This window comes from Oryctolagus cuniculus, chromosome 6 (assembly GCF_964237555.1).
Source record: "Oryctolagus cuniculus chromosome 6, mOryCun1.1, whole genome shotgun sequence".
Taxonomy (NCBI): Eukaryota; Metazoa; Chordata; class Mammalia; order Lagomorpha; family Leporidae; genus Oryctolagus; species Oryctolagus cuniculus.
In genome coordinates this window covers 79,054,908-79,080,619 of record NC_091437.1, presented here as the reverse complement: position 1 = coordinate 79,080,619, position 25,712 = coordinate 79,054,908, and the positions used below count along the sequence as shown (strand labels likewise).

The 25,712-nt window shown below is 45.5% G+C and overlaps 2 long non-coding RNA genes across 3 annotated transcripts in view; one reads left to right on the top strand and one right to left on the bottom strand.

Moving 5' to 3' along the window:
• The window catches only part of LOC103348022 (uncharacterized), an 85,584-nt gene that overhangs the window by 43,840 nt on the left and 16,032 nt on the right, over positions 1 to 25,712 (bottom strand). The window contains exons 2-4 of one of the 2 annotated variants that reach the window (XR_011389991.1): positions 24,551 to 24,727; positions 21,779 to 21,968; positions 21,399 to 21,619 (exon numbers count right to left, since the gene is read on the bottom strand). This is a non-coding gene — a long non-coding RNA (uncharacterized lncRNA). Of the gene's footprint in view, positions 1 to 658; positions 3,210 to 21,398; positions 21,620 to 21,778; positions 21,969 to 24,550; positions 24,728 to 25,712 lie in introns of those variants that run through there. The other variant, XR_007919037.2, reaches the window with a different exon arrangement.
• On the top strand, positions 7,600 to 16,976 carry LOC138850250 (uncharacterized). Its single transcript, XR_011389993.1, has 2 exons — positions 7,600 to 7,732; positions 8,497 to 16,976. It is a non-coding gene; the product is annotated as an uncharacterized lncRNA (long non-coding RNA).

Genomic DNA, 25,712 nt, shown 5'->3' with positions numbered 1-25,712 from the left:
TGGAAAGAAGTGGTCATTAAAGGAGGTGCTTTCCTCCCAATGGAGTGGAGAACTTCTACTTGCTTATGGCCTTGTCTAAATACTGATGGACTTTAAGGATTCAGAAGGCTTCCATAGCCTAGGCAGCTCATGTCTAGTTCCTCAGGTGATCACTGATGTCACACATAAAAGTGTTAATTGTTACAAAATAAAAGTGACCATTGTTAAATTAACACAGGAGTCACTGTGCACTAACTTCCCATGCACGACCTTAACACTATGCTTAAAAAACAGAGGAGGGAGTATGGCACCCCCACCATGAGCACCCTAACAATGCTTTCAACTTAAATCTCTTACAAGTCTCACCCCCTGGAGAGCCACCAGCAGTGACACACTGGAGACCTCTCACAGGTCCAACCCAGTTGCCTCTGTTTCATTGAGGGACTCGACCACACAACTATGGAAGGGGCCTGATCCCCTCATAACGATGGGGAGAGGTTTGGCTTCTGTCTTTCAAAGATCGCTCTGCAGCCTGTAAGGATACTGGCCCAAAATGTCAAACCCTGGATCCCAGTCTCCAAAAGCCAACCCTCTGACAAGCCAACTCAGAGTCTCCCTGAACCAGTCATTCATAGGAGTCCCTTCAGATAGGTTACAGCTTAAATGGAAGGGACCTTACCAGGTTCTGTTGAGCATGACCACCTCATTGAAATTAGGATCAAACTTCTACCTCTGAAGACTTCACAGCTGAATTTGAAAGACACGCCATTCATCTTGTCGGAGACCTTAAGCAAAAAGATAAGGGAAGCCTTTGCCTTCATCACACCAAAACTGCTCCACCTTAAGGCAGAGCTGCTACACCTGCCTCTCTTGATTCTGAGAACCTTATCAACCTTAAAACTCCTAAGGGTTCTTCTATTATAATTCTCTATACTCAAACTAAATGGGCTTATGGTCTATCACCACCCACCACCATCCATTTGTACTATCATATCTGGGAGCCTATAAGGTGTGTCCTTTTTGTGTTAAGATGGCATTCCAGTTACAATAGGTCTCGTTCAAGTTTTGCTCATACTAATTAACAAATTTCTATGTTTCAGAGCTCAACATCAGGAGTAACTGACCATGCAACAGACACAGATTTTGGCAGTGACCGAGACTGCTCCAGCTCACAAGGCAAATTCGTTAGATGAGATAGGCGGAGACTTTCAGACCAAAGACAGGCAGAGCCTGCACTACACCCCTCATAAGCAGGAAACAACTATAGAAGACTTGATGATTCTGTGCCCTTCCACATCCCTTAGGATTAAGGAAATGGAGTCTCTGAAAGAGGAATGATGTAGGCAGGTATATAGGATCAGGTGTGTGAGCTGGAAGACCACGCCTTCACCACACCCCCTGTGTGATCTCATGCCCCTGTTTGACCACACCTGTTCAACCACCTGCCAATCAGAAAGGCCTGAAAGATGATGGGCCCAGCATTTTTTCCCTTTGCCCTTCCTTTTCCTCCCTGCCCTTAACCCCCTTGCTAGGTGCCCTTCAATTTAACCCAATACTTATTGTGAGTTGTGGTTTGTTGTCATGCCATGCTAAGCAGGGTCATGCTTGCCCTAAAACAAAGGGCGAAGATGTGGATGATCCCAGGAGTTAGCCTGAGCCCAGGCACATTTCTCCCTACTGCCACCTTCTGCCAATCAGGTAAACTCCCAGGTGTGGACCAGATCCACCTGGAAAGCTACTTTCAAGCTGACTGGAGAGGCATATTGGTGCCAGTGTCAGTTCTGTCCTATAGTTAGTGTTCCCCTGAGTTGGTTACACCCCTTTGCCCTGCCATTTAAATATGTGGCTGTGAATAATATCAGACATGTTTACAAGAAAAAAAAAAAAAAAAGGCTGGTGGACACAGCAGTGCTCACCTTTCCCCGGTAACATGTGAGGACCAGTCCCCATTCCTGGCTGGCTCCCCATTTGTTGCATTCAAAATTAGGACCAGGCTGCTCCCCACTGAACAGCCAATTCACCAGAAATGAGAAATGATGCAAGGAGACAGCATTATTTAAGAAGCCAGCATTCTTATAGAAAATGCAGACCTCTTTCATCCCAAATATGCTCTTCTCCAAGAATGATAGCTTCTTAAAGGAACCTGTTGCCATGGGGCCGGCGCTGTGGCACAGCGAGTTAACGCCCTGGCCTGAAGTGCAGAGCATCCCATAGGGGCGCCAGTTCGAGACCAGCTACTCCACTTCCCATCCAGCTCTCTATGGTCAGGGAAAGCAGAAGGTGGCCCAACACCTTGGGCCCATGCACCCACATGGGAGACCCAAAGGATGCTCCTGGCCCCTGGCTTCAGATCAGTGAAGCTCCGGCCACTGAGGCCAGTTGAAGAGTAAACCATCGGATGGAAGACCTCTCTCTTCTCTGCCTCTCCTCTCTGTGTAACTTTGACTTTCAAATAAATAAATCTTTAAAAAAATAAAAAAGGAAAAAACCTGTTGCCTTTGTTGACTCCCATCTCTGGTGAATTGCATCTAGTGCTGAGCAGCCTGGACCTGATTTTGACCCCTAAAAAGACACTCTGGCATTCTAATTTGAAACATGAACATTCCAACCAGTCACTTAAAAGCGGCACCATGTATCCACTCCTCTTGTTAGTTTTAAACAGGCTTTCCTGTTATCCATTTGTACTATCATATAACCTATATGTCTTAATCAATATATATACATATGTTTAAATATACATATATATATGTATGTATGTGTATATACACACATATTTCATTCCCTTACCTGGGAAGAGAAAGAACATTTACTTCAAACTAAGAACAAACAAAAAAAAAAAAGGTGTCTTGGGGATGTGGGACTTCACTGAATCATATGGGAACTGGAGCATTTGGTTTCAGAAGCACAGGTAGGCTGCTAAGACTTCTGAACTTGAGCTGACCACCCCCCCCCCCACCCGCAACTTACTGAAGTAAAAAGATGGAATGACCACTTGTCCCTGGAATTACGGATATTATACCACAGGAAAATTCACAATAGTTTTCAAACTAAGAACTAAAAACAATTTTCTCTATTAATATCACAACGAAATTACTAAAAAGGCTGACATAAATGTATAGGAGTGGCTGGCACATGAGTCGTACCATGATCACCTTCAATAAATCAATGTAAGTTTTGAGCCCTTAAAATTCTCACCATTTAAATCCAAACAATGTAAAAAAAAAAAAAAAAAAAAAAAAAAAAAAAAAAACTAGGAATAAGACCCCAAACAGCTCAGCACGGGTCCCCAGATCCCCTATGCACCCTGAATGAAAACAGCAATTTCTGCTCCCCAGCCCCTCCCCATCTGACACAGATCACCCCCAAGATCAACTCCTTTAGGTGCCTGCACTGAATCCTACATTCTCAAGGTCGGGCATTCGGGCTGTGTTTCTGTCTCCTGTCCACTCTGGAACTGTACCACGTTTTAATTAGACCAGCAATGGGTCTGCGGAATAAATTCAATTTTAAACGTTTGAACCACTTGGGCAACAAAGGGTTCACCGAGCCCGGTGCTGAAATCAGTGCCATCCACATCGCTCAGTTGGGAAAGTGGGGGCTTTTGGGCAGGAGTCCGTGTTCCCCTTTCCAACTGTCTACAGGAGGCGGGAGCTGACCCCAAATCTGCACCCTGGTGTGGACCCAAAGGCGGACACAGCCCCAGCCCCACCCGCCTCCCCGAGTCCAGCGCTCAGGACTCGCACAAGAGGAGCACCTGGCACTGGCCTTGGGAGCGCTCCTCTCACTGCAGAGCCTGCGGAGCTGAGACGGAGCCAGGCTTCAGGCAGCAGCTGCCAGGCCGGGATGGAGAGCGCTGTCACCCCTCTCCGCCAAGACGCCCAGCGGGATGCAACGTCTCCCTGTGCCCTCGAGAAGCGAAGCGTTGGGTGAAGGGCGGGTGCGCTCCGAGGGAGCAACTCCAGCATTGTGACGTCCGGAGACAGGGGGCGGGGCGTCACGCGGGAGGTAGGTGAGCTGCGCGCACAGAGGGGGAGGCGTGGCTCCAGGCCGCGCCTCGACGTGCGCCCTCTAGAGGCCGGCTGAGATGGCGTCTGGCTGGCCTTTGGGCGCAGGTCTGGCGCTCTTCTCCCTGCAGCTTCCGTTGCGCTGTCGGCCGAGTTGGGCTATGCGTGGTAATACAGTGTCTGCTCCGCTGCCCGCCGTCGTGCCCCTTCCTCGGTGGGCGTCGCATGCCGTGGTGGGGTGCGAGTGGACAGTGTCCCTAGGCCCTGCTCCATGTGGGTCCTTCAGCGTGCTCAGGGAGTGGGACCCCAGACCCTCGGCACCCCAGGAGGGGCCGTGGGTCTGTTCCTGAACCGCCCGATTCTGCCTGGTTTGGGGATGAGAGAAGTGTAAACCCATGAGGAAATCTCGCCTTCCACTCCTGTCCTAATGAAAGAAGTTTGACCATGTTGGGTCTTCATCGCATCAAAGCTGCTAGTTTTACTGGGTTTATGGTTGTTTTTTTTTTTTCCCTCCTAGTTAAGTTGTGTATGAAAATCTCAAACTTATTTTCTGCCCCCGAAGCACCTATTTCTGATGGAAAAAATTTCAGTGTATGTGAGGCTTTGATGGTCTGGGTGAGACAGACCACTTCTCTTAGGACTTGGTCATCTGCTGTTGAGAATGCTGACCAGCGACCTGTGAGTGCTGAAACCTCACTTGCACTCTCCCAGGCACTGAAGGGGGAGAAGTTCATTCTTACTTGTGCTATTTAGTACTTCTTGAAGGAACCTGCATATGCAGATTCAGTATTGTATATCTTTGACAAGTAGATGCAAATTTAAAATGGGACTTCTTTCATCTGACAAGATCAGAATAGTGTCCTGCATTAAACTGTTAAAACTTCTCCCTTTTCTTTTTGGCCAATAAAGTTGTCAATAAAGACTGTCATACAATAAAAAAAAAAAAAAAAAAAAAAAGCTGCGGAGATTAACTGAATCATCCCTGAAGCCAGAAACCAGGAGCTTCATTCAGGTGTCCCACACTGGTGGCAGAGCCCAGGCACTAGCGTCATCTTCCACTGCTTTCCCAGGTCGTTAGCAGAGAGCTGCATCAGAAGTGGAGCAGACTGGAACTGGTATCCATATAGGATGCCAACATTGCAGGCAGTGGCTTTACCCACTATGCCACAACATCAACCCCATCACTAACACTATTTTAAGAAAACCTTGTTGCTTTAACACAGGGGACCAAATTTTAGTGTTATCTCAGTGTACTTTCGACAACAGCTTAAAGTTTAGAAAAATATAAAGAATATTCATTTAATCTTGGTCAACCTATTCTCACAAAAGGTTTTTTTACGAACTTTTAATGTATTGTTACTTACTTGTAGGATATTATGTTAATCAAAACATGTTCCTTGTGCCCCATAGCTTTATCAAAAACATGTGTTATGCTTATATTTTAATATATTTTAAACTACCTACCTAGAGTATTAAATTGATGTCAGAATATTTATCACATTTATATTCATCTAATTAATATTTAACAAGAATATTTACATCAGCTATGAACACTGAAATATCAGGCAAACATGATGAGGTTAAACTGTTATCCTGAAACACAGAAGAACACTATATTGTACTCTGACATGAGCTTAGGTTAGATTTCTATTTTCATGATCTTAAACATCTAACCTATATAAATAGGTTCCAGATTGGGCAGTAAACCCAGGCACAAACATATGTTAACAAACATAAAGACATCTTTATTTCACCAACGAATTTTAGCTATTGATCAAAGATTTATAGAAGTCCCATGAATTTAAAATGTATGGCTTATTAACACACATATAACATATATCACATGAAAAAACCCAAGCAGTTCTGTAACAGCTTTTGCAATTATTTGAAACGCTGAGTTACAGAGAGGCAGATGAAGAGAGAAGTCTTCCATCTGCTGGTTCATGTCTCTAATGGCTGCGGTGGTCAGAGCTGGGCCAATTCTAAGCCTGGAGCTGCTAATGGGTCTCACACAGGTGCAGGGGCCCAAGAACCTGTGCCATCTTCCACTGCTTTACCCAGGCCATAGCAGAGAACTGGATTGGACAAAGAGCAGCAGAGACAGGAACCTCAGGCAGAGGCTTAGCCATAATGCCATAGAAAGTGTTTCTCTATTAGAGCATCAATTAAAGGCTCTGAAATTCAATGGCTATTTCCCCTCTACACCATAGTGCCAGCCCACTGGAACAGCTTTCAAAAAAAACTTTTCCCTATTCTTTTAATAACATTAATCAATTAGAATTATCTCATGCTCTTAGTTACCTTAATTAAACACCATTTTTAGTCAAAAACATGATAAGCAATTTAAAGCTATCACATCAACAGCTCAGCAGGAACCAGCAGGAGGAAAAGGTAATTTGATCATTTATGTCATAACTATAATCCCAGAAAAGGAGTTGAACTTTTTCTCTTGCAACAAAAATGACACCTGAATTTCGGAGCCTTTAACTGACACTCTAAAGAGAGATGCTTTCTATGGCATTGCTCTTAGGATTCTTCTTCTTCTTCTCCACTGTCAATTGCACCAGAGGCTTCTTTTAAGAAAGCTGGGGAGTGAACCAGCGGATGGAAGACTTCTCTCTGTCTCTGCCTCTCTGTAACTCTTTCAAATAAATAAAAACATACCTTTAAAAAAAAATAAATGTTTAGGAGAAGCTGGCACATGAGTCGTACCACGATCACTTTCAATAAATCAATGTAAGAGTTTTGAGCCCTTAAAATTCTCACCATTTAAACATAAACAATGATTAAAAAAAAATAGGAATAAGACCCCAAACATCTCAGCACGGGTCCCCAGATCCCCTATGCACCCTGAATGAAAACAGCAATTTCTGCTCCCCAGCCCCTCCCCATCTGACACAGATCACCCCCAAGATCAACTCCTTTAGGTGCCTGCACTTGAGTCCTACATTCTCAAGGTCGGGCATTCGGGCTGTGTTTCTGTCTCCTGTCCACTCTGGAACTGTACCACGTTTTAATTAGACCAGCAATGGGTCTGCGGAATAAATTCAATTTTAAACGTTCGAACCACTTGGGCAACAGAGGGTTCACCGAGCCCGGTGCTGAAATCAGTGCCATCCACATCGCTCAGTTGGGAAAGTGGGGGCTTTTGGGCAGGAGTCCGTGTTCCCCTTTCCAACTGTCTACAGGAGGCGGGAGCTGACCCCAAATCTGCACCCTGGTGTGGACCCAAAGGCGGACACAGCCCCAGCCCCACCCGCCTCCCCGAGTCCAGCGCTCAGGACTCGCACAAGAGGAGCACCTGGCACTGGCCTTGGGAGCGCTCCTCTCACTGCAGAGCCTGCGGAGCTGAGACGGAGCCAGGCTTCAGGCAGCAGCTGCCAGGCCGGGATGGAGAGCGCTGTCACCCCTCTCCGCCAAGACGCCCAGCGGGATGCAACGTCTCCCTGTGCCAAGGAGAGGTGTTGGGGAAAGGGCGGGTGCGCTGGGGCCGCAGCCAATCCCGAGGAGGGAGAAACTCCAGTATTGTGACGTCCGGAAACGGGGGCGGGGCGTCACGCCGGGAGGTTAGCTGCACGCAGAGTGGGAGGCGTGGCCCCCGGAAGGAAGGTGGCGTCTTGCTGGCCTTTGGGCTCGGGTCTGGCGCTCTTCTCCCTTCAGCTTCTGATGCGCTGTCAGCCGAGTCGGTGTCTGTGCGGTAATAATTTCTGCTCGGCTGCCCGCCCTCGTGCCCGCCGCCCACCGCAACGGTGAGTGGCGGCGGCTCGGGCTCTGAGAGGCCCACTGGGCCCGCCACCAGCAACCGCACCTTTCTCGGTGGGGGTCGTATGCCGGGGTGGGGTGCGAGTGGACAGTGTACCCGGGCCTGCGCCATGCGGGTCCCTGGGGGGGGGGGGGGTGCGTTCCTGCAATCCCTGTGCTTCTCTGAAGTGGCCCTGGGTCTGTGCCTAAACTTCCTGGTTCTGTCAGGTTTGTGGATGAGAAAAGCTTAATCCCCTGAGGAAATCGCTTTAATGTTTCGTCTTCCACTTTTGTCCTAAATGAAAGAAGTTAGACCATTTGGGTCTTCATCGCATCAGAGGTGCTAGTTCTTTCTTTTTTGTTCTCTTAGGAAAGTTGTGTATGAAAATTTCAAACTGATTTTTTTTTTTACCCCCAGAAGCTCCTATTTCTGATGGAAAAAATTTCAATATTTGTAAGGCTTTGATGCAGATTTAAAATGGGACTTCTTTAATCTGACAGGATCAGCTATCATGCCATGTATTAAACTGCTTCAAAGTACTCCCTCTTCTTGTTTGCCAATAAAGTTGTAAATAAAGACCGTCATACATTAAAATCTTAAAAAACAAGAAAAAGAAAAAAATACTGCAAATATTAACTGAATCATCCCGAGAAGGGTTCTGTAATTGTTTCTTGGGTTTTAAGAACTTGCATTCACATTTTCCTAATGTATGTATTCGCCTATGTAGGTTTATTTAGGCTTTGTTCATTAATTCCCCCTCTTTTCTTCTAGGTAATTTTCCTTCATGGATTGGGAGATACTGCTTAGGTACCATTCCTAGTAACAGTTATGAAATGGGATCATGCTATTCTGCCTGCAAGGTCAAAGGTTCTGATTAAGAACACTATTCAAAGTTGTATAAAAAAGGACTGCTGGCAATCTTTCTTACAGTCCAGTGATGAGATTTGTCCTTTCTTTCTTAAAAGCTCTCAAGATTACCGCCTGTCATCTTGAATTTATCATTGTTTTCTGTTATTTCTATAACACCCTAAAAGTTACTAAGTCTTCCTAGGTTGCTTTGGGTTATTGGAGGCCAGAAGTGATGAATCTTTACAGACACTGTGCAACCCAAAGCTTTCAAAAGACTTAAATTTCACAGCAGGTTGAGAATAACTGGTTGATTTTTGTTAAGAGGAAAGGGAGCAACCTGAGGCATGCAGTGCTCTAAAATGAGGCATTCAGTGTTTCCTTGAAATAGAAAAATCAGTAGGAGGGCAGGGGAAGCAACATGATGATTTATCTGGAGCTTTATCAAACAAATCTGTACTAACTTGACATACACACTATATACTCAGTTTTTTCCATGTGATAGATTTTTGTTTTGTATTTAAAGAGCTGATTCTCTCTTTGAAACAAGTAAAATATGAATGTTTAAAAGTGGAGAATTGGAGCAAAACAATAAATGTTAAGTGAATAACTGAAAAATAACCAGTCATTTTTAAAATGAGGCATTGGGCAAAAAAAAAAAAATCTTGTTTAGATTTATTTGAAAGGCAGAGTGGCCGAGAGAAAGTACTGGAGAGAGAGAGAGAGAGATCTTCCATATGCTGATGGACTCCCCAAATGCCCACAGAAGCTGGATCCAGTCAAAGCCAAATCCTATAGCCAGGAACTTCCACCTGATGTCCAGTGTGGATGATAGAGGCCCAAGTGGTTGGGTCCACTTCTGCTGCATTCCCAGGTGCCCTAGCAGAGAGCTGATTGGAAACAGTGCTCTGGGGAGGAATGCAGGTGTCTCAAGAGGTCCCTAAACCACCTATGCCACAACTCTGACTCCCTAATAGAAGCATGTTACTAAGATGTCAGTGGTTGTATTTCCTTTTTGAAATGCATGGTTCTTGCTTGTGCCATTTGGTGCGGTTTTCATTTTCTTTTGTCCTTTTCTCTCTAACTGCAGTCAATAAAACCCACTATATGGAGCAGGCCTTTAGACTAGTGATTAAGAGGCCCACGTCCTGCATCAGAGTGCCTGGGTTTGATTCCTGGATTCAGCTCCTGATTCCTGATTCTTACTCCAGGTTCCCACCAATCTAGACCTGCTGAGGCAACATACATTGTCGCTCCCCCTCTTCGTGGAGGAACGACACAGGACCCTGTGCTGTTCTTTCGTCTGCTCGGCCCTCCCCGGGTTTGCTGCTGGTTCTTCCCGGGTTGGCTACTATCCCTTCCACCTCCGTGGAAGGGCAGTTCCCCCTGGCCACATTCCCCACTTCCGCAGGGGAGCGGCACACCGCAGGCCGGCTTTCTTGGGGGCTGCACAGATGTTCCCTCAGATGTTCCCCATAGATGTTCCCCATAGATGTTCCTGGTGCATGCCGTCTCTCTCCTCCTTTATAGTCCTCCTCCGCCAATCCCAACTCGGCTGCCCACACGCCGAGTACGCTGCTCTCCAATCAGGAGCAAGTCCCACAGTTTATTGGTTGAACTGGAGGCAGCTGTGCGGAAGCTGTTTACTTCTCTCCCAGCGCCATATTGTGGGAGAGCAGATGCATAGAATAAGTCTTAATTCCAGTAACTCAGTCCAGTCCGGATTGCTCCCCACAGATCCCCCTTTCTTTTTATTTTTTGGCGTTGATACGCGCCTGTCTTCGGTGTCCCGCGGCACACACTCTGCTCTACTTGCTAGAGTTGCCACAGGCTCTTACAAGTCCTATCAATCAGGCAAACCGAATCCGGGTCCTCTCTTCGCCATGTTGTGAGGAGGTTTTTAGGCGCTGATGCGTGCCTGTGTTCGGTGCCCTGCAGCGCATGCTCTGCTCTGCCTGCAGGGGCTTACAAGCCCTATCAGGCAAACCGAATCCAAGCCTTCTCATTGCCTTTTTGTGGGGAGGCCTTACTGATGTTAATTCGTGCCTGTCTTCGGTGACCTGCGGCGCATAAGCTGCTAGCCGCCGCAGATGCTCATCGTGCTCATCGCCTCACTTAATCAGGCAGACCGAATCCAAGCTCTCACATTGCAGTGTTGTAGGGAGGCCTTTCTATTTCTCTATTTCTCTATCTCCGGGCATTCCTATTTCTCCCATTTTACTTCTATCTTCCAGCATTCCTATTTCTCTCACTTTACTTCTAAACTTCTGTTTCTCTTATCCCCGCAGCTTCCCGGCACCTCGCCCCCGAGGCTATTTCTCCGCGGCTTTCCGGCTGAGCCGCTTCAGCCGCACACTCCGCAGTCTCGCACTTAGCCCTTTCGCGTCTGAACCACGGCTTCGCGCCAGCCCCGTTCCCTATCTATTCACGCCCCGTGCTCTCTCTGCACGCGGCGGCTTCCGCGAGTCACACAGCGTAGCTTACGTGTCCGCCACTAGCATTCAATCTAAGTTCCCCGGGCTAGCCTGGCGAATTCAACCCAGCTTACGTCTCCGCCCCACGGTTTGGCTTCCCGTCCTTTGCTCCCCGGGCTAATCAGACGGATCCCAATCTGGCTTACGTTTCAGCTTCTGGTTTCAACTTTTCGCCCCCTATTCCCGGGCTAACTTGAGAACCCCAAAGTGGCTTCCGTTTCCGCCTCGGCCTGCCCCCCGCGGCTTCAATTTCCCTAACATTTTTTTCTACCCAGTATGTTTCCCCAAGCTTTCCTCCAACAATACTCCTCCCTCATTTCTCCTGGCCTCTCCCCACAGTCCGCGTCCGAGTCTGTTTGTTCTAGCTTTCACTTTCGCTTTCGACCTTAGAGATTTCTCCCAGCTTCCCCCCGTAGTCCGTATCCGAATCTATGCCTAGGCTTTCAATAGCTTCTTCCGGCACCCTTTTCGTCCGGCTTTTCCCTAGGCTGTTTGCTAGTCTCTCTCTCCGGTATTTTCCCAGTTCTTCCCGTTTCTTCCCTCCTAAGTTTGCTATCCGTCCTAGGTTTCCTATCCGAGTCACGGCACCATTATGTCGCTCCCCCTCTTCGTGGAGGAACGACACAGGACCCTGCGCTGTTCTTTCGTCTGCTCGGCCCTCCCCGGGTTTGCTGCTGGTTCTTCCCGGGTTGGCTACTATCCCTTCCACCTCCGTGGAAGGGCAGTTCCCCCTGGCCACATTCCCCACTTCCGCAGGGGAGCGGCACACCGCAGGCCGGCTTTCTTGGGGGCTGCACAGATGTTCCCTCAGATGTTCCCCATAGATGTTCCCCATAGATGTTCCTGGTGCATGCCGTCTCTCTCCTCCTTTATAGTCCTCCTCCGCCAATCCCAACTCGGCTGCCCACACGCCGAGTACGCTGCTCTCCAATCAGGAGCAAGTCCCACAGTTTATTGGTTGAACTGGAGGCAGCTGTGCGGAAGCTGTTTACTTCTCTCCCAGTGCCATATTGTGGGAGAGCAGATGCATAGAATAAGTCTTAATTCCAGTAACTCAGTCCAGTCCGGATTGCTCCCCACAATACATGGCTCAAGTGATTGGGTTCCCGCCACGCAGGAAGGAGAGCAAGATTGAGATCCTAACTTCAGCCTCAACTGTTCCAGGCATTTGGGGTGTGAACCATTGGGTGGCATCTCTGTCCCTGTCTCTCTGCCCATCAGATACTTTTCTAAAAACCCAGAATAGTGTGTGTCTTATCTGTTTTATGCAGAAAACATGACCTGTATATCCTGATTCCTCTGCCATAGATCCTTTCTTGCCATAGTTAAAATTAATTTTCTGTTCTATATTTTGACTTTCTTCATAACTTTCTAACAGTGATTTGATTTGTATGGTAGTGCATTTATAGCCTGTTTACTACATGATAGACACACGGAGCGGACACAGTGTGTATCTACAGCTTTGTGATGTCAGAAGACATAAGTTTTTTTTTATTTTCTCTCATTTGTTATTTTTGTTGCCTTAAAAATAGCTTCTGGTGTTTTTTAAAGCATTTAGGGGGGCTGCTCCATTGGGTTGCATATTTTGGGCAAAGACTGTATAAATTGGGGGTAATACTGGTTTATGTGATTGTAAAATAAAATTAATTAAGAGTAGCAGCATATCTTGGGAAAAACACAGGGTAGTAATGCATATTAATAACTTTGGAAATAATACTTTGGGGCACAAATAAGGATAACTTATGAAAAGTAGTGATTTAGCATAAAATGCTATGCATTGCCTATATAATTGGATTGAATGGTTGAGAGACAACACTGTAACAGCCTCTCGCCCCCTACAGTGAGTAACTGGAAAAGCCTTTGAACTACCAAGAAGCTATATCCTAAAGGGCTGGTAATTTTTCACAGTGAGTTTCAGCATCTTTAGCCAAATGTACATATAAGAGCTATGAGAGGAGAAAATAGCTAAAGTTTTATACTTTAAGGACAATTATAACATTAAATTTTATTCTGTTTCTCTAGTTATCAGAAGTGTAAAGCTTTCTTTCTCAATGAAATTTATACAATGATTTTACTATGTAAAGTGTGTATGGGAATAAGGTTTTCATTCATCCAAGCCAGCCATGTTAAGGCAAAGCAATAATATTCTGATTAACATTGTTGAACCTGTATTCCATTCTGGGCTCTAGTAGGTAGATGGAAAATTATTTTGTAAACAGGGCTTTTAGTAACTATGCATTCCCCAAGCTATAAATTGCTAAAAAAGCTGATGTGTACAGCTTCTTTAATTATCCCTGAAGTCATTATCACAATTACTAAAATACAGAATACACTAATGATACACTTAGATATTAAAATAGATAGAAAGTTAAACAATTTACATAAAACATAGACAGTACCCATGGGATATATTCTATACCTAAATATTCTATACTGTTTTCTTTGGCAAGGGTAACACATAAGTTTGTTAGTTTAAATGCTGCTTGGGATTGGTTTTTCAAGATGGGAGATTTGGGAGGGGGCTTACTGTTCTAGCCTAGGGAATGATAGTTTAAAAAAAAAGTGGAGAGAGTAAAATCTCAGGGAAGAGTTAGGGAGAGGGAACTCCACACAAATTAGGGGCACACTGTGGACCTACATGGAGGGTGAGCACATGCACAATTCAGGACCCTAGCAACCAAGAGCCTCAGCACCAGCTTTGGAGAGTGAATGAGACCAGTCTACAGCAGCCCAAGCCACTGCTGATAAAGCTATGGGAAGAGCCTAGTGTGAATCTGTCTTGTAGCCCTGTAGAAGAGGCAGTGTACCTGCCAAACTAGAAGGAAAATAGGAGGGAGGGGCACATTTCCCTTTCCCTGACCACCTGGCACCAGCATCCTGTAACTAGCTGAGAGAGAGAAGGTGCAATTTTGGACATATGTAACAGCTGTGCCAGTTAATGCTCATGTGTCTAGGACACAGCCAGGAGGAGACACCCAATTCTGACTAGGAGAATTGACCGGGGGCTGGGTACTCATAACTGTGCGAGCCTTATATAACGGGACTGTGAAAACATTGTGGCTGCATGGGAGGGCACAGTTTATGGCTGGGACATTGAGAAGTCATTGTAGGTGACTCCACATGCTTGGGGCTCCCTGATTCCCTTGTGAGGGTCATTGATATGTGATCTGTGTTCACACTGAAGAATGATGAGATCCTTTGTATGATTGTTGTGGCAGTACAGATGAAAACTGTACGAACTGGGGCTAGCACCCAGGCTTTGGTCTCATTAAGGAGAGGAGGCGAGCATGAGAATATACCCAGAGCAGATAAAACATCCCCTCTGATAAGAAAGAGAGAGAGAGAGATAAAGAGAGAGAGAGAAAGATATTATTATGCCCTACTTTTGTGTCACCTTGGACCCTCCCCTCAACCTGGAGCACTAAACAGAACTCCCTGACTGCACCAGCACAAACTTATGTGTATACACTAAAGGAACAGACACTCCACTAAGCCACAGAGGATTATTCCAAAAATAAAAGCCATCACAGGGGAAAAATCCCATCAAGTATTTCCAAAAATGCCTAATAATAAATGCAGCAATTCAAGAAACAATAAAGAAGACAACATGATGCTCCCAAAAGAACACACATTTCAATAATAGAATGTGAAAATGAACAGATTAATCAATTCAACAGGAAGATTATAAGTGACTATTATAAACATATATGCACCTAATTACAGGGCACCTGGTTATTTAAAAAGAAATGATAATGGATCTAAATAGAGGCATAGACTCCAATATAGTAGTAAATGGGGAACTTCAATACTGAACTTTCAGCAGTGAATAGATCAACCAGACAGAAAATCAGCAATGAAACAATACAGTGAATTGACAATATAGACCAACTGGGTATAGAAGTAACATTCCTTAACACAATCAAGACAATTTATGACAAATCCATGGCCATTCTTGTATTGAATGGGGAAAATTTGAAAGCATTCCCACTGAGATCCAGAATGAGACAAGGATACCACTCTCACTGTTTCTATTCAAGTTATTCCTGGAAGTTTTAGAGCCATTAGAAAAGAAAATGAAATCAAAGGGATACAAACCGAGAAATAGGAAGTCCAACTATCCATATTTGCAGATGATAAGATTCCATATACAGAGGATCCAAAAGAGCCATCTAAGAGACTATTAGAACTCAGAGAAGAGTTTGGTAAAGTGCAGGATATATAAACAAAACCCATACAAATCAATTGCCTTTGTATACACAGACAGTGCCATGGCAGAGAAAGAAATACTAAGATCAACCCCATTTAAATACCTATGAAAGAAATCAAATGCCTTGTAATAAATTTAACATGTATGTCAAAGATCTCTACAATGAGAATTACAAAACATTAAAGAAAGAACAACACACACACACAAAATTGAAAAATCTTCCTTCTTCATGGATTAGAAGAATCAGCATCATCAAAATGTCCATACTGCTGAAAGCAATTTACAGATTCAATGTGATACCAATCAAAATACCAATGACATGATTCTCAGATATAGAAAAAATAATGCTGAAATTCATATGGAAACAGAGGAGACTCCAGATAGCTAAAGCAAGACTATAAAATAAAAACAAAGTTGGAGCCAACATAATACTATATTTCAAGACATACTACAAAGGCCGGTGCCACGGCTTGCTAGGCTAATCCTCCACCTGTGGCGCCGGCACCCCAGGTTCTAGTCCCGGTCGGGGCGCCGGATTCTGTCCTGGTTGCCCCTCTTCCATGCCAGCTCTCTGCCGTGGCCCAGGAGTGCAGTGGAGGATGGCCCAAGTGCTTGGGCTCTGCACCCGCATGGGAGACCAGGAGAAAGCACCTGGCTCCTGGCTTCAGATTGGCGCAGCACACTGGCTGGAATGCGCCAGCCATGGTGGCCACTTGGGGGATGAGCCAACGGAAAAAGGAAGACCTTTCTCTCTGTCTCTCTCTCTCTCTCTCTCACTGTTTAACTCTGCCTGTCAAAAATAAAAATAAAAATAAAAAAATTTTAAAAAGACATACTACAGGGCAATTATAATCAGAACAGCCTGGTACTGGTACAGAAACAGATGGATACACCAATGGAACAGAGTAGAAATGCCAGAAGTCAACCAGCATCTACAACCAACTTATCTTTCACAAAGGAACTAAAATCAATCCCTGGAACAAGGAAGTCTCTTCAGCAGATGGTGCTGGGAAAACAGTATCCCCACATGCAGTATAATGAAAAGAAGAGGCCTACCTTACACCTTAAACAAAGATCCACTCAAAATGGATCCGCTGCAAAAGAAACACAACAAAGTGAAGAGGCAACAGATGGAATGGGAGAATTGATTTGCAAACTATGCAACCGATAAAGGATTAATAAGCAGACTATATAAAAAGATCAAGAAACTCAACAAAAACAAAACAAACAACGCACTTAAGAAATAGGCAAAGGACTTAAACAGGCATATTTCAAAAGAGGAAATCCAAGTGTTAACAGATCCATGACAAAATGTTCAGGATCACTAGCCATCATGGAAATGCAAATCAAAACCATAATGAGTGGCCAGCACCGCAGCTCAATATGCTAATCCTCCACCTGTGGCACCTGCACACAGTTTCTAGTCCCGGTTGGGGCACCAGGTTCTGTCCCGGTTGCCCCTCTTCCAGTCCAGCTCTCTGCTGTGGCCCGGGAGTGCAGTGGAGGATGGCCCAAGCCCTTGGGCCCTGCACCCGCATGGGAGACCAGGAGAGGCACCTGGCTCCTGGCTTCGGATCAATGCAGTGCGCTGGCCACAACACACCAGCCGCAGCAGCCACTGAGGAATGAACCAACGGAAAAAGGAAGACCTTTCTCTCTGTCTCTCTCTCTCACTGTCCACTCTGTCAAAAAAAAAAAAAAAGAAAAAAGAAAAAAAAAGAAAACCATAATGAGGTTTCCCCTCATTCCCATTATTATAGCTGTCATACAGAAATCAACGAACAACAAATGCTGGCAAGGATGTGGGGAAAAAGGTACCCTAATCCACTGTTGGGGGTTATGTAATCTGGTACAGCCACTGAGGAAGACAGTGTGGAGATAGATACCTCAGAAATCTGAATATAATCAAAGAAGGAGGTACCTTTCTCTGAAGGGAGGAGAGAACTTCCACTTTGACTATGACCTTGTCTAAATATGATCAGAGTCGGTGAACTCAAAAGGCTTCCATAGCCTTGGCGACTCATGACAAGAGCCTAGGGTGATTACTGATGCCATAAACAAGAGTGTCAATTTGTTAAGTCAGCAACAAGAGTCACTGTGCACTTACTCCTCATGTAGGATCTCTGTCCTTAATGTGCCGTACATTGTGACTTAATGCTATAACTAGTACTCAAACAGTATTTTTCACTTTGTGATTCTATGTGGGTGCAAACTGTTGAAATCTTTACTTAATGTATGCTAAACTGATCTTCTGTATATAAAGAGAATTGAAAATGAATCTTGATGTGAATGGAAGGGGGGAGGGAGAGGGAAAGGGGAGGGTTGCGGGTGGGAGGGACGTTATGGGGGGAAGCCATTGTAATCCATAAGCTGTACCTTGGAAATTTATATTCATTAAATAAAAGTTAAAAAAATAAAAAAATAAATCTGAATATAGACCTACTGTATGACCCAAGAATCCCATTCCTGGGAATTAACCCAAGGGAAGTGATATAGTATATGAAACAGTGTTCTGTACCCTCATGTTTATTACAGCTCAATTCACAATAGCTACAATATTGAATCAACCCAAGTGCCTGACACCTGAAGACTGGATAAAGATATTATAGGATATGTACACCATGGAATACTACAGAGTCATAAAAAATGAAATCTCGTAATTTACAACAAAATGGATAAACTAGAAAACATCATACTTAGTGAAATAAGCCAGTCCCTAAAGAACAAATACCGTATGTTGTCTAATCTGTGATAATAGAGTACCTAAAAGGTAATCTATAGAAGTAAAATTGACACTTCAAATTGCAATGACTTTGAACAGCCCTTGTCACAACTGTTGAAGAGCCATGTTTTCATACAATTTGTTGAACACTTTTCTTAGCATAGCATTAATATTATGTGTATAAAGTTAATTGAAAATAGATCTTAGAAAAAAATAAGAATGGAGGAGGAGGAAGAGAGGTGGGATTGTGGATGGGAGGGTGGGACTGGTGGAAAAAAATCACTATATTCCTAAAATTGTCTTTATGAAATGCATGAAGTTTAATTCCATAAATAGAAGCATTCTTAGGGAAAAAAGAATGGCACTCATGCTACAACTTATTTATATGAACTTTAATAAAATGCTAACAAGTTGATATCAACTGTGAGTATAGATAAATATAGGGAAATGAGAAAAATATATGGCAGGGGCACAATAAATTGATGAGAATGGGTCCTCACAATTCAGAGCAGGGAGCCTACTCCCAGAGGCCCCTTTTGGTCCTAGGCGGGGCTGGGAACTGAGTGCCAATGTCCACTACCTGAGCACCCAGTGAGTTCTGAGGCCATCTGTCCCTGCTGTTCTGGGGACTCAGTCAAGATGACATTCACAGTGGCCTGATCTTCTTGGCCTTGAGGCTGTTGCTATCCCTCTAGTACAGGGGCTCCACCAAGAAAGACATCTTGTAGCTGCAGAGAGTGGCAGCTGTGAGTCACCAACCCTCACCTCAGGCTGGCTCCCAGGCCCTGCCCAGCAGCAGCAGTCCTGGAGCACAACAGTACCCATGGGAATTGGCCTGCTGCAGACAGACAAACGTGGATGCTATTTTCTGCAGGTATACAACGGAGAGAGCCTCTTCCACCCCCTCCCTGGGCTTCCCATATTCCCTGCCCAGCCCTCACCTCTCTTTCATGTAGAGCCCCTCCATAGCCTGGAACTAAAATCCAAATCATACATCAGCCTGAAAGTTGTATTTGCTGGCTGTCATCTGGAGCAGCTGGATTATCTGAAGAACATTTATCTCCTGGGACCAGAGGGACAGACTGGCTACTGAGAGGCCTGCATGGGAATGCTGTAGGGGCCTGGTGGGGGGAGAAGATGAGGACTGGCCTTTTGGTACTTTCTCTTAAGAGGCCAACACTCTCAATCCCATCCAGGCCCCACACTGTCTGCAGACTTGAGTTCAACAGCAGCCCTTCCTCCAGAGATTTTGCCTTTTTTCCAGGCCCCTAACCACTCCTTCCCTGGGATGGGCCTCCTCATCCTGTGTGAACCAAGCCTCCAGATAGGGCAAAGATGCAGGGAGTGAGACCTGGAGTCCTGCCCAGGGGCATCTGTGATCCCCACATCCCTTCCCTGCTCTGAGGAGAGGGAACAGCTGCTTATGTTCCTCATTTTTGGTATGTTGATCTCACCCTCCTGGAATTCAAGCAAAGTCCAGCAGAGCAGCCCTCGGTCATTGATGAGCCCCCTTCCTCCCCTTCTCATGGGACCCTAGTTCCAGGGCCCTCCAAGAATATTCAGGAAAAGTCTTGGATCTTGGTCAGGCTCTGGGCTCCACAGATTGGAACAAGGCAGCCAAGGTTAGAGACCTGCAGTATCAACCCTGTCTGGTGACAGATGGGGGAACTGAGGCCTGGGAATGGATGGGAGTGTTCAGCTGAGGGCTGCTGGCTGACCTTGAGGGGTTCCAATAGTTTTCATTGCTGTGGGGCCCATCCAAAGCAGAGGCTGAGGCAGCTCAGCCAGGAACTTGTGCAGCTTTGTGGTCAGGGGCTCTGTGGCTTCAATACTCAGTGAATAGAGAAAGAAGCCTAATTGGAGCTCCATCCTTCATAGTGAGATTCAGGTGATCCCCGCCTGAGGTTTAGCTGTGAAACGGCAGGGGTGAGGGGTGACCAGATGCTGTGTTCTAAGGCTCAGTCCAGGTTCTTCCCCCAGAGCTTCAGGGTCCTGCTGCCAGCCTCACCAACCCCAACCTTACTCACTCATATCCACAAAGTTCTTCATTACAATGTCCAGCATATCCAGGTACTTGAAGGTGCCAAGGAATGGGATGGCTCCCTGTGCCTTAATGTGGTGGTGATGAGCACCTGCTCTCAGGTGCCACCCAAAGCCTGGCCTATGAGATCTGCTCCACCCCAGCTCCACCGTCCTAGGCAGCAGGCAGTGCTCTGAACTGCAGCTCAGGAAGATTCACATGGGGCTCCTGCCTATGAGAACTGCTTGGTTACGTTCTCTGCCCACTGAGGTTGCCCAGAACCTCATGGCTTTGAACCCAGCTGTGGAAGGAAGACAGGCATTTTTGCCCAGGCATCCTCACCAACCTCTCATCACTCTGCACATCCCCATCCACCAAGTGGTCCTTGTCCTTGTCAAAGTGCTCCTCCCTGTGGAAGCTACAATAAGGGACTGTGTTTGGGTTTCTGCTCTAGGACCCAGTACAACTCTGGTGGTTAATCAGTACCAAGGCAGTTGAGGCATCCTGGGTAAAGGGTGGGTGACAGGTGGACCTGGTTGTACCTCACTGAGTCTCCTCCACCATCACATGGGTCTAACCCAGCTGTGCTTTTTGCTGGCTCATCTCAGTTCATGTGCACAGTCACCCTGCAGCTGACACTGTGTCTGCCAAGTCTCTGCTATCCACAGGAGACAGGAAGACCTGTGAGTTAAGAAACTAGTCCTTGTAGCTCAATTCACAATAGCTAAGATATGGAATCAACCCAAATGTCCATCAACTGAAGACTGGATAAAAATATTTACACAATGGAATACTATATAGTCATAAAAAATGAGACCCTTTCATTTGCAACAAAATGGAAACAACTGGAAAACATTATACTTAGTGAAATAAGCCAGTCCCAGAAGAACAAATACCATATGTTATTCCCAATATTTGGTAACTAATAGAACACCTAAAGGTAGTCTATAGTAGTGAAATTGACACTTTGGGATGTGATGACTTTGAACAGCCCCTGTCTTGACTATTGATAAACATTTCTCTCATAAAATTTGTTGAACTCCTTATTTAGTATAGAATTGATATCATGTGTATCAGATTAATAAAAAAGGATTCTTAGTAAAAAAATAAGAATTGGAAATGGAGAGGGAGGAGGAAAAATGGTGGGACTGCAAGTAGGAGGGTGGGTAGGAAGGGAAAAGAATCACCATGTTCCTAAATTTATATTTATAAAATGAATAAAGTTTGTGCAACTTCAATAAAAGGTTAAAATAAAAAAAAATAAACTGGTCTAGGCTACATAGTTGGTGAGACAAGAAGCCTGCAGTAGACCCAGTCACTGGTCTCTGGTCAGTGCTGCTGTGAGACAGCTATTACTACAGGCATGCCTTGTCCTGGCCCTGCCCAGCAGAGCCAGCTACTCACCACATCTATGAGCATCAGCTGTTCTGCCAGCAGCTTGCCTGGGAACTCAGCGATGTCCAGCATCTCCTACAAAGGTGGGTCCTTTATAGTTCCAGGACCTTGGTCGAAGGACTCTGGTGCTTGCTCTGGTACTGAAGTTGCCCCTGACACCACAGCAGGTCCTAGCTTGACCAGCAGAGCTGGAACTTCCTCTGGAGACAGTATTTGGAAGGACTGAGGCTCTGCAAATAGAGGAGGAGGTAGGAGAAGAGTAAGGGTCAGCAGCAGTAATCACATTCCAATGACCTCTCCAAACCCAGGAGAGATCTCACTGCTTTGAAGGGGGGTCCAGCCCCCAGACACCACCCCACGAGAGCCTCCCAGACTGAAGTGCTCCTCACCTTCTACTTCTGCCTCAGTGGGCCTTTGGTGACACAGGTTGACATACTCAAAGTGCACATAGCTCTTCAGATCACCTCCAGGCTGTGGACATGCTTATAGCACACAATTTTCCACAATAGGAAGTCTGTGCGGCCATAGAGCTGTGACATGAACTGGGCATGGCAGATTTCCATGAAGGAATACATGGTGCTGGAGAAAGAGAGTGGGCAGCACAGTCAGTCCCTCCGCACTGCCTGCCCAGGGACCTCTGTGTAGGTCTGGATCTCTGCAGGTGTCTCCTCCTGTCTAGAGGATGACTGCATCTTCCTCAGCCCACCTTGGCTTCCGTGGTTCAGCAGGGCAGGTCCAGATACTGTGGGCTGTACCACCCACTGACAATCTTTCCTGAGGGGAAGCACACCTGGGTGCTGAGCTCTGAGGCTGCACATAGATTTAGGAGCAGTTTTTCCTGATAACTCCAGTCTTGGGTCTCCTGGTGGGGACACTGATGGGTGAGTGAGAATGTGGGCAGAGCTGGTACAAACCTGTGCTGGGCATGGATCCTTGGGTCTGTCGCTGAGCTTCAGTTTCCCTTCTTCTTTTCAGGATGTCTCAAATCTCATCCTCAATTCTATTCTACTCTGAACCTCTCGGGATTGGGAGTCCCTAGGCCTCAGTGTTCTCTTAGGAAACACAGAAAATGTGAGACCCACATCCTGTCTGCAACCCAGCCACAGTCCACAACTCTTAGAGCTGTCAAGATACAGATATTGGCTGGGAGATTCTCCTGTGTGCCCTGGAAGAGTCAGATGCTCATGTATTATATCTTCTCCACAAAATACGGTGCGTATGAAAAGCCACTGTAATTGCACAGGAAGGTGGAGAAGTAGGCTATGGGTCTGCCTGGGGAGGCAGGGTCCAGGGCATCCCCCAGCTTCTCCCTTTTGCCTGGCTACAGAATCCGAATGGTGCAGACCTCTGTTCTGTACAGCATGGATGCAGATCCATACTAGGGAGGGCCAGGAGGAACATGAGTCAGTGGCAGCCCAAGGAGCACAGAGGATCCTTGATCCAGGCTGGGACAATTCCCCTCCTATGTTCAGGAGCCTGAGCAGGGCCTTTCAGAAGAGGAAGTCCTAAAGGTAACTGAAATCAAGACTTAGGGATTTCCTATTTCCAGGATTTGGTCCTGGGCCCACCCTGGTCCTCTTGAATCCCCACCTATTGATACCCCTATGGATACCCCTAGGAGCCTCTGTCACCTTAGACCAGCCTTAGCCTTGTTGGCATGATTCATCTGTCCATTGACTACATATATGGCTTCATCATATAAATCATCAGTGGTCTCCTGTGTGGAGTTCTGCAAAGAGAGTGCCCAGCAGCTGGGCCAGAAGTGTCATCCATGGCTGTTCAAACAGAACACCCCCTTGAGAAATTCTCCCCTCCAAGTGGGGCAAATAAATCTGTATACACCTCCAAGTAGGAAGGACACCACAAGAAGAGGTCTTAGGAATAACATTACAGTAGACAAAATGGCCCCCACCAGCCATTTTCCCCAACCAGCCATCCATGATATGGGATTAAACATGATAGAATTATAGACACAGCTGACTTCCACCACCTAAAGTTGCTGTGCATGAAGGGCCTCTCCTCTTATACCCCACTCATGGTGAACGGAAGGGGTGAAGGAAAGGCCAGATGGATTCCCCAGTGATGCCAGGCCTGGATGGAACTCCCCAGGACTGTTCAGGTATCTGTGGGTGCCTCCCAGCAAACAGTCACAGAAATCCGGAAGAACAGAGTCAACGTGTGAAGTGCTGGAGGAGACCCTCACTGTGGGCACTCTCAGGGTGAGAACCTGGCAACAATGGGCAGCACCAGGAGAACATACTGTTCCCTTGAGCTTCTGCCATCAAGTGAGCTGATAACAGCAGTCACTAGAATATGGTCACCTGGTTACCTGGATTCTAGGTTCTGCTGTGTTCTGTCACAAAGGAGGTGAGGTCACTTCTTCAGTGTTCCATGACATGGACCTCTTCCTTCAAGGTGATCTACTAAGGCTCATTGGGGCTGCTGGCTGCTCTTCCCCTGACTCAATGTCATCCTTTTAACTGTACACAGTTATACATACACAGGCCAATCCCTCAGAGCCCTGGAGATACCTGAATATGGACAAGGTCCCAGGTTTGAGAACACATAACCGGTTCAAAACGTATCTTTCGTAACATTTTCAAAATACTCCAGCATGTTCCTCATTGAAAAACCTTAAAACATAAGCCTTGTATGGAAAAAAAAGGCACAGGAGGCTAGTGCTGTGTTGCAGTGGGTTAAGCTGCCATCTGCAGTCCCAGCATCCTAATATATGCCCAATTCAAGTCCCACCTCCTCCAATTCCAATCCAGCTCCCTGCTAATGTGCCTGGAAAACCAGCAGAATATGACTCTAGTACTTGGTTCTCTGTACGCATAACGAAGATCCAGAAGAATATCCTGGCTCTTGGTTTCATGCTGGTCCAGCCCCAGCTGTTGCAGCCATTTGAGAAGTGAAAGAGCAGAATGAAGATCTCATCTCTCTTCTTTCTCTCTTCTTCTCTCTTCTCTTTTCTTTCTCTCTCTCTCTCTCTCTCCCTCCCTCCCCTCACTTTCTCTCCTTCCCTCCCTATCTCCTTCCCCCTGTAATCCTGCTTTTAAAAATACATAGAAACTAAAACTTTTCCTCTTTGAAAGACACTTAAGAAAAAAACATGTCCAGCCACAGGTTAGTATAAAAATGTTTCCAAAACATGTACCTACCAATGCACTGGGATCCAGAATATCTACAGAGTACTTCCAACCACATAAGAAGTCAATCCAATAAAGCATCGAAAAAAATTTGATCAGATAATATAAGGTAATAATTTTGGGGAGCATTTGGGCTGGTCTTTAAAGAAGTTAAGATTTCATCTTCCACATGACACAGCAGTCTCATTCCTAGAGAAATGGAAGCACATATCCACGTGAAAATTTTATAGGACTGTTGACAGCAGCTTTTTTTGTAATAGCCCCAAAGTATAAACAAATCAATATTCTGTTTTTTTTTTTTTTTTACAGGCAGAGTGGACAGTGAGAGAGCTGCACTGGAAAAGGAGTGACCAGGACAGGATCCAGCACCCGACCAGGACTAGAACCCGGTGTGCCGGTGCCGCATGCAGAGGATTAGCCTTTTAAGCCATGTCACTGGCCAATATTCTGTTAATTGGGTGAATAAACAAATTGTGATAAACCTGTATGGGAGGAATACTACTTGCAATAAAAAGAAATGAATAACTGATCCAAGACATGAATGAGTCTCAAAACAATGATGCTGAGTGGAAGAACTGGAAATGCAAACAAATTTATTGTGACAAAATAATCAGTGGTTCCCTGGGGGTGTGGCAGAGCTGGGAATAAAGAGAATAGATTACAAAAGAACTCAAGGAATTGTTGTGTGTGATAGATGGCCCATCCTTTGGACTGTGGTGATAAGAGTGGCACGCCATAGAACAAAACCATAAATTTTATACTTGCAATATGTACAGTTCATTGTGCTTTAGTTGTATGCCATAAAACTGATGAAACAAAATGTATTTTGTGAGTTTCTAAAATATCTCTCAAAGTATTTAGTTTTTTTAATTTGCTTTTAAAAATTCAACAGAAGTTTTGAAATCTTGTTGATTATACATCATTCATACCCTTGGGTAGTATCTCATTCTATGAATATAACACAGTGAATTTATCCATTGTCCTATTGATGAGCATCCAATTGTTTATTTTTTAAAGAATACTGCAATATTGGAGTGCTAGTTCAGTCCTAGCTGCTCCACTTCCCATCCGGCCCCTTGCTACTGTGTTTGGGAAGATGACTGAAGTAATTAGACTCCTGGCTCCCTGGTTGTTTTTTTTGTTTGTTTTGTTTTTGGTTTTGTTTGTTTGTTTG